The sequence below is a fragment of the Octopus sinensis genome, linkage group LG4 (assembly GCF_006345805.1).
Source record: "Octopus sinensis linkage group LG4, ASM634580v1, whole genome shotgun sequence".
In the NCBI taxonomy this organism is placed as follows: Eukaryota; Metazoa; Mollusca; class Cephalopoda; order Octopoda; family Octopodidae; genus Octopus; species Octopus sinensis.
Window position 1 is genome coordinate 149,596,193 of NC_043000.1, and position 8,210 is coordinate 149,604,402.

An 8,210-nucleotide genomic window follows, 5' to 3' on the forward strand; every position below is an offset into this window, starting at 1 on the left:
AAATACATCTGTTGATCTCAGAAGTTGGCTTCAAAAACTAGTCACATCCAATCTACATTGAAGAGACAATTGTGTTAATACTTCGATCAACTAATCTTATTGAAGTTATTTGCTTTTTCTTTTGTTTTAGATTTCAAACCTCCCTTGTGGTATCTTTATCTTCTTGCTTAAAGAATCTTTACTTCATCTATTTCATGTATCTCACTCTTAAAAGATGTGAAAATAAATGTCAACTTTAGAATAAATATGTGAACTACCAAGTAGCAAAGGAGTCTCCATATGATAACAAAGCATGTTAGAAATAAGAACCAACTTCTCCTCAAGTCATTCTATACTGTCTTTAACAAAGGAAGCTCACACTGAATTATGCATTTTCATGCGTGAAAACAAAAACGGATATGGTAGTAACGATTAGAATATCACTGAACACAGGTTTGTACAGTGAGGGTAGATCTGGTACAAATAGCAACGCATATAAAAATTGGGATATTTTAAGAAATATCTCAGGAAAGCGTTGTCCTAAAATGTTATAGGAAGGTTTGCCAATCATTTTATGTTTGTAAATCAATTAATGTTTCTATCATTTCAAACAATTCTTACACAACTAATTACCTGATATTTCTCTTTTAATGCATGCACGCGCACGTGCGTGTCTGTGAGGGCGTTATCATAACTAAAACTAGAGCTTGAAAGGTGCTTGTGTCTTGAAGATTTTAGTATACTAGCATTATGACCCGTCGTTGCCGGGTCATAGTGCTAGTGCATATATATATGTGTATATATATATATGTGTACATATAACATGTACTTCTATATATATACATCTACACATAAAATACAAAATACAAAGTTATATCTTGATATCGCTAGTGATAACAATACTCAAAATATATAACAGACTGGAATTGTAGGCTCGTCTCTTGCAATTTCGATCAATTGGATCTTGTCCTCCCTCTTGTATAGAAGTGTGGCTACAATCCAGCCTACCTCTACTTCAGGGGGGATATTTTAAATTTTTATCCGGGACGTCCTGCGTCCCAGATTTAAAGGTAAAAATAAAATATTTCCGCTTTGCAAGGTTCGAGTCGAGTACTCCCTTGCACGCTCCGTTGACTCGAACCTTGCTTCTATTGTAGCGAATTTACCGCCTCTGGTTAGATATCTTTCATAGTCGCACCAAGACACTTTTCGATGGTGCTTTCCTCCAGGTGTTCAAATCTTTTTTCTCTACATTGTATACTTTATAGACAATAGTATTTTCTTTAATTTAATTTTTTTATTTCGTTTGGTGGTGTTATCCTAGATTCACCGTCTTTGTCGGTGATCAATCCGTATTTCCTTCATTTTAATTTCAATGAGTTCGCGCCCGCCGACGGCTGCAGCGAAATTCATTTTTGGACTTTCTTCTATTGAAGGCATTCTAACAAAAATGCTTCCGTGTAAACGGTGAAAATATTGTCAATTTCCCCAAACAGGGACACAATTCAATTTTTAAACAATAACCAAAGCTCCTTCTCACAAAGGGGGAAGGTTACAGTTTACAATTATTTAACAAATGCTACAAAACAATGTTTCCTTTACGAGGAACCAACAAACGTGATAAAAATAGTTAAACAGTAATAATAATAACAACAAACCTTACGATGAGCCAGAAAGCAGTAAGCAGTTGAAGCTTTAGTCCTTTATGTATAAGAAATAAACCAACAGGAGCGGCTGTTCGAGAAAACAGATATTACATACAGCCAAACTTCATATAGATACTTAATGCTAGCTAATTAGCAGATAATCTAATGTAAAAGCACAGCTCCATCTGGACTATTCCATTTCTGCACGCTAATTTTATTTTTAATTTATTCCCATTCATGTGAAACCACTTATTCAAGTTCAAGTCATTGATGCAATTTTATACCAATCGCTATTTTTGCTTTTGTTATGTTACGATTATATTATACTTTACTTTGATTTTAATTATTACTTACTACATATAATTCAATTGTTATTATTATTTTTACTGTTAAAGTGAAAGCATCTGACATAAAATAGAGAAATGTTTTTGTTTCACTTTTAACAGGTAATACTGAAATAGTGGAGAAAATATGATATTGCCATGGGCTCGCTCTAGGCAAGAAGTTGAACATTTTTTTTGCCGATGACACTCCCCGGACCCTAAGTAAGGCATGTGTAAAATTTGAATGAAATTGGTTGTGTAGTTTTCAAGTTTTAGGGAATCGTAGTGGAGAAGATATGATATTGCTGTGGGCTCGTCCTAGGCAAAAAGTTGAACATTGTTTTTGCCGATGACACTCCCCGGACCGTAAGTAAGACATGTGTAAAATTTGAATGAAATTGGTTGTGTAGTTCTCAAGTTTTAGGGAAACACACACACAGACAGACAGACACACATTCTCAGTTTTATATATAGAGATTAATGCCTCTGATACTTGCTTATGGAAGCTCGACTTCGCAAACAGAACCTGGGATGATTTTTGAGATGTTTGTTTTGGGGAAAAAATGTGCGTCTTCTATGCCATGAAATACAGTGTATATTACACCAGACATTTGTACCATTTTGCCATACCTTAGAACTAATAAGGCCCTGCCAGGATTTTGAACGTGTGCAGTTTTAGGTGAAGATAAAAATCAGAAATTTACAAGTTGCTCTTAAGATAACAAAGTTCTGGGAAATGTTTATGCAGTGTACTGTAGCAAATACATAAGTAGGACCAGAACATTCTATATAGATTGAAGTTCATGAACATCCATATTATTTGTAACCCATGGGCATTAAGGAAAAAAAAACTATATATGTGACTAATTAAACACTTTTATAAAGGACGTTACTTTCTATAGTTAATACTACAGAATCCACGATTATAACTTTTTTTATAACTGTGATCTAGGAGACGTCAACTCATTAAAAGATTCAATAAATTGTAGGGGTTATATTCATTTATTATGAAAAAATACCTAAGTGCAGTTGTTTCAATACATTGTATCTTATCAAACAAAAGAATATATATTTACTAGCAGTATCACCCGGTGTTGCTTGGGTTTGTTTCGATCCTTTAGAATTGGAATTTTTGAAAAGTAAACATTTTGCATTATGTAGCTTGTTATTCTCTTCAAGTGAACATTTTCCCAGTTGAAATACACCGAAAAATGTCAACACAGCAGTCAAAAATCGTAAAAAATAGGGATTTTCATAGAAAAAAAATCACCTTTTTGATGTAAATAATTTTTGGTGTTAACATGGTCCGATTTGAATTTTATCTTCTACAGAATGAAGAGCAAGCCTTCTTCTATCATACTCTCAATTTTGGTCAACTTGCGCTGCAGGGTCTCGAAGGAGATAGTGTTAGTTGAAGGCTACCAAACCTGCCACAAACAGACAACTTCAGCTTTATATATATAGATTTGCTACACACTACTTTCCATCCTTAATAATGAAACTTGGTAGATCCAAAAGTTAAACACACACACACACACAGATACACACACAGACACACAAGTTGAGTTTTATATATATAGATTTCTCAACGGGGATTTCAGAGGAGAGTTTCAAGGAGTCGCTGGCGATGTATCGTGATGATCAAAAATCCGGCCTGCTAAAATTTGGTTAAAGTGATTCAAACTGCAGACTCAACGCAAAATGGTCACATTTAATTCAAAGCGTTAAAAATGTTATGAAAACAATTGGTATGTGTTCACAAAGTCCAAACGATTAATACGAAAAAACTCTCCAGGCTACATCCCGAAAATTCATTTCTTTGCCGAATTTCTACAATGTTTACGGCGATTCGTTTTTATATCTTGATTTTTTATTTTTCATGCAATTTACGCATGCTTGAACGCGTGGTGAACACAGTTCACGTCAAACAGCTGACTGAGTAAAGTACACTATTCAATGCATGGGATAAGGCCTAAACAAACACATTATCGATTTTTGCACTTGCGAGATGAATTTCGGAACAGAAACAGCGCAGTTCAATTTTCATTCGCCTAAACTTTAAGTGACCCATTTTTCGTGGTTCTACGACTTGTTGGCTAGGAGGAGATGTGCCGGGAAGTTAAACACACAGACACACAGACACACAAGTTGAGTTTTATATATATAGATATCCGTATCATCATCAGCAGCAGCAGCAGTAGCAGCAGCAGCAGCAGCAGCAGCAGCGGTAGCAACAGCAGCAGCAGCCTCATCATCAACATCATCCTCATCTTTGCTTAACGTTCACTTTTCCATGGTTGCAAAGGTCAGACAAAATTTGTTGGGACAGATTTTCTACAGCCCGATGCGCTTCTTGTTGCCAACCTTCTCTCAACTAATATATTTTTCATAATCCTTCCAACACTAACTGCACAATATCCCAGATATGTTTTGCAAAAGGTTAGGAACAAACGACTTTACTTGTATGATGGTGGTATTTGTTTATAAGGCGGTGAGCTGGCAGAAACGTTAGCACGCCGGGCGAAATGCTTAGCGGTATTTCGTCTGCGTTACGTTGTGAGTTCGAATTCCACCGAGGTCGACTTTGCCTTTCATCCTTTCGGGGTCGTTAAATCAAGTACCAGTTACGCACTGGGGTCGATGTAATCGACTTAATACCTATGTCTGTCCTTGTTTGTCCCCTCTGTGTTTAGCCCCTTGAGGGTAATAAAGAAATAGGTATTTGTTTATAGTTATTGTGAGATGTCAAAATAAGGAAAGCTAAACTCACTTTAAGACATTCTTGTATCCGCGCGCTCTCACACACGCATACACACACATAGAAAGCCAGCGCATTTCCATCAACAAAAGTTCCATGCTTTCTTATACATCAAATAAGAGGAGTGCATGACCAACAATTCCAACAGTCAAAGCATAGAATCAACCAGAATTAAAAACCAGCTACGGTGGTGAGGATAATGTTAAAATAGAGAAGAAAGATTTGCATGTAAAATTCAGTAAATGAAGCACGAGCAAAAGATCATTGGATGTCTTTCTATTGTTACAAAGACCAGCTAAAACCAACTTTCAAAATGACTAGAATTGAACCCAAAATGTAGGAAACTGAAATCTAGAACCACTCTAACTAGGAATCACCACCGGAATTTCGAAGTCAGAAGGATAAGTGGAAGAAAAACGCAAAGAACACACGCTAACCCTTTCTTACTGCTTTTGTTCCCACCTGTTTTAGGCAAGGATTGGACATCTCGGTGCCATTAGCATGGAGGAACGACACAGTGAAGTGGAAATTGAAATTCTTGGAGATATGAAACGTGTGTATTTGTGTGTGTGTGTGTGCGTGTGTGTGTATGTGTGTGATGTGAGTGTATCTCTTTTACTCTTTTACTTGTTTCAGTCATTTGACTGTGGCCATGCTGGAGCACCGCCTTTAGTCGAGCAAATCGACCCCGGGACTTATTCTTTTCTGTAAGCCCAGTACTTATTCTATCGGTCTCTTTTGCCGAACCGCTAAGTGACGGGGACGTAAACACACCAGCATCGGTTGTCAAGCAATGCTAGGGGGACAAACACAGACACACAAACACACACATACATATATATATATATATATACATATATACGACAGGCTTCTTTCAGTTTCCGTCTACCAAATCCACTCACAAGGCATTGGTCGGCCCGGGGCTATAGCAGAAGACACTTGCCCAAGATGCCACGCAGTGGGACTGAACCCGGAACCATGTGGTTGGTTAGCAAGCTACTTACCACACAGCCACTCCTGTGCCTATATGCATTTATTTGTTTACTTCTTCATTTGCACCTCCATTTTTCCATGCTACTATGGAAAATTAGACAATTTTATTATTCCGGCATTGTTTTGCAACTGGATACCCTTCCTGGCACTAAGCCTTCTCTGTACATGAAGTAAGGGGGCTTTTACTTCACATGTCTTCCAGCAAAAAGCTAGTGGATGATTTATTAACAGGGGAAATAACAACATCACCACTTGTAGCTCAGGGATTTTCAGAGTAGTACAAATGTAAGCAAAAACAGACATTCATATGTGTATGTATATATTTATGTACAAAATTTAAAGGACTGACCACTAAAAGTGGACGGTCAACATGCTAGATATAGACGAAGACATTTAAATTATATATTTATGTATGTATTGCCAGCCGTGATCGAAGGCGGTCAGCTGCGGAGGGTTTTTTTTTATTCTCTCCTTCGAAAAGGGGAAGACCATGTTTCTAAAATAAATTTTCTATCATAAGGGCAGCAACTAAAAATATCGCTTTATAAACTGAGGATGGATCATAGCTGGAATCGTACGAGTGGTAACTCTTCTTTCCCTTTCAGAAACGAGTGTTTACGCTTGGGTTTTTTTTAATCATTAAGCTTAGCAAGTCTATAGAATGGCAATGAGCGGCGCTGGGTATTTAGAAGGTGTCATGAGTTTTCTAAGATATAAAGTATTTAAACTAGGTATTATATTTTAAGTTGAGGCGCGTGGCTTAGTGGTTAGGGCGTCAGCATCATCATCATAAGATTCGTGGTTTCGATACCTGGACCGGGAGGCTATGTGTTTCTGGCTAGCATGTCTAGTATGTGAGTGACTTAATAGTTATTCTGTCAGGTGGCCAAAGCATTGGGAGTAAAACTGGTTAAATAGAAACTGTGTGAAACACTGCCAGATGAAGTACAATTAATTTAAAGAGCTAACCTAGTCTCACACTAAATATGTAACCAATAAGGGGGAATGAAGAAACCAGCTCCCTGTCAATAGAATTATTCATCTGATATTTAGTTTAATTTTGTTGTGATTTTCCACAATTTATTCAGCGAATGGTGTATTTTTCTTAATAGTTGAGAAGCATTTAGTTGAAACTCTGGGTATGTCCTTCATGTGTCACACTGATTCTGTCCCAGAATTACATTAAAGCCATATATATCTACGGAATACTCAGCCAAATTACACTATAATTAGATTCTGGACCTGTAATTAAAAGGCCTAGCCATGTCACACTGGGTTGCGCTGATTCTACATATGGATTACGTTGTGGGTACATGTGTTCTGTGGTATACTCAGCCAGTTATATGTTAATATAATGTGTAACCATAAGACTACAAGCTGACAGAATCATTAGCACACTGGACAACATGCTTTACATTCTGAGTTCAAATTCCACCTTGGCTGACTTTGCCATTCATCCTTTCAAGGTTGGTCAAAAAAGTACCGATTGAATGTGTAACCAGTTCGGTTGATCATACAACTGAAATGATCATCTTAGAAATAGATGAAGATCCATTTCGTTTCGTTTTTGTTTACTTATACACATCAGCAAATGAGCCAATGAGATAATCTCTATGTGGTTGTTCAATTTGCTAGAAATAACAGCCAAATCTTCCTCACACTATGCTCTACCATTTTAAAAAGGAAGGATACTTTAGTCCTAAGAGGAAGGGTGTTGCCTTCCAGCCATGTCCCTGTCCTTACTAACAGGTATTCGTTGCAACCATTGCCAGTACAAATTCCCACAAACCAGTTTCTTACTCATACTGAGCCTAGATTTACTGTACCTCTCTTTCATTAGAGATAACACTCCAAACTAGATCCAGAGGGCATCCTACCATTAAGACTAGCCTTACCACAATAAATTTCTGAAGAGATAACATTCAATTTGGGCACTGGCTCATACAGAACCTACCCAATGAAAGGATGCAGTATATCAACACAACCTCGTACCATTTGCCTAAAGCTTTTTGAACCTCATAAAGGGTGTCGGTAAGAAGATGTCTAGCTTATCCCCATGAAAAGATATATATTTACTTCGTCATTAAATTCACTGCAGTGGTATTTTTTACCATATCGCATGAAGGGTTTAGACCGGCAATTTAAACTGGTCGTGAGCATACGTGCATATATATGTGTGTTTACGTACGTATATGTAAGTATTCGTATGTTGTATGTATATATATATATTTGTATTTATGTACTATTTTGTGTGTTATTCTACTGATGAGGCAAAGTATTTCTTATGCAAAGCCAGAAATCCAGGATCTGGAATTATCCAATAACTTTTTGCTAGTTTATTTTGTCTCTTAGTCTTCTCTCCAGGTGCTGTATGAACATTTAATGTAGCTTTAGAGTCAAGTTTTGGCTGCTATATTTAGCATGGTGGTAACTTCTCCCGCATTCACTCTAGGGAGTAGAATCTTAGCTGTTTCAGCCTTTCCCGGTAGCTGAGCTGTTGCAAAGACCCAG